Source organism: Aplysia californica, unplaced genomic scaffold (genome assembly GCF_000002075.1).
Source record: "Aplysia californica isolate F4 #8 unplaced genomic scaffold, AplCal3.0 scaffold01395, whole genome shotgun sequence".
NCBI lineage: Eukaryota > Metazoa > Mollusca > Gastropoda > Aplysiida > Aplysiidae > Aplysia > Aplysia californica.
The window spans coordinates 24,811-25,969 of NW_004798665.1; positions in this window are offsets into that span (position 1 = coordinate 24,811).

A 1,159-nucleotide genomic window follows, 5' to 3' on the forward strand; every position below is an offset into this window, starting at 1 on the left:
AGATGGGGAGAGAGAGAAAAAGAGAGAGAGAGAGACACAGAGACAGAGACAGAGACAGAGACAGAGACAGAGACAGAGGCAGAGAGTAAGTGTGTGTCTGTGTGTGTTTTAGGGAGCGGGTTGTTTCAACACGTGAGACATGTATTAACTAATGTCCTGTCTTGTTGTGCGTATGCGTGAGTGCACCTAACCATTGTAAACGACCAAGACAAATAAATTGCTCCCTGCGAGATGAGTAAAGACTGTCATTGTCATTGATCTATGCACGGTGGTTCAAAATGTGCCATAACAAAACATCTGGTTTGCTGACGATCATCCAACATATCGTGTGTCTGTACTTATTTCAGCACCTCAGAATTACAACGTTTTATCTGACATCGTTGGTCGTTTTGGGTTACTAAGACCATGAGGTCAGAAACCAATAAATATAAGGCAGCGTGGTGGAATCAGGCTCTGGTCAAAATACTCAAAGTGAAGAAACTTGCATTTTTCCGTAGGTTTATGAATTTTTATCAAATTTTTGTTTTTTGGCTCAACACCTTTCATGCCTATTAAAAAGCTGATCTCTGTGGAAACTTTTTCTGAAAAACGTTGATAAAAGGCACAAAAAATGTAAATTTTCAGTTACCACGGACTCTTAAGTTAAGGAAATAAATAATTTTTGGCGGCCATTTTCTCACTAATTTTACCTCTGAAAACAGGTGACCTCCACCTCCTTCTTTCGCAGATATCTCGACTTGTATTTAAGATAAATGGATATTTTTTTCCACCAAAATAAAGACAATTGAACAAGCTTTAAGATGATACCAATAACTCTACCTGCCCAAAAATTGACGAGAGCCTGATTCCACCACGCTGCCTCACAAATGTTCTATCTCTGTTCTATCAAAATCGTAAGATTATTGGGAGTCGTTATTAACACATTAAAAGAATTGCATTCAACGTTTTACAAAGCCTGGCATGTTCAGAAACTCACTTTTTTTGTACGTCAATGTTCTTAAACTAGATACTCGGCAGACGAAACTTGGTAATTTTATAAGGCAACGATTTATTAACATTCCCACAGTTAAAATTGGCAAGGCCATATCAGATTTTGATTTGTTAAGCTTGTGTGTGTGTGTGTGTGTGTGTGTGTGTGTGTGTGTGTGTGTGTGTGTGT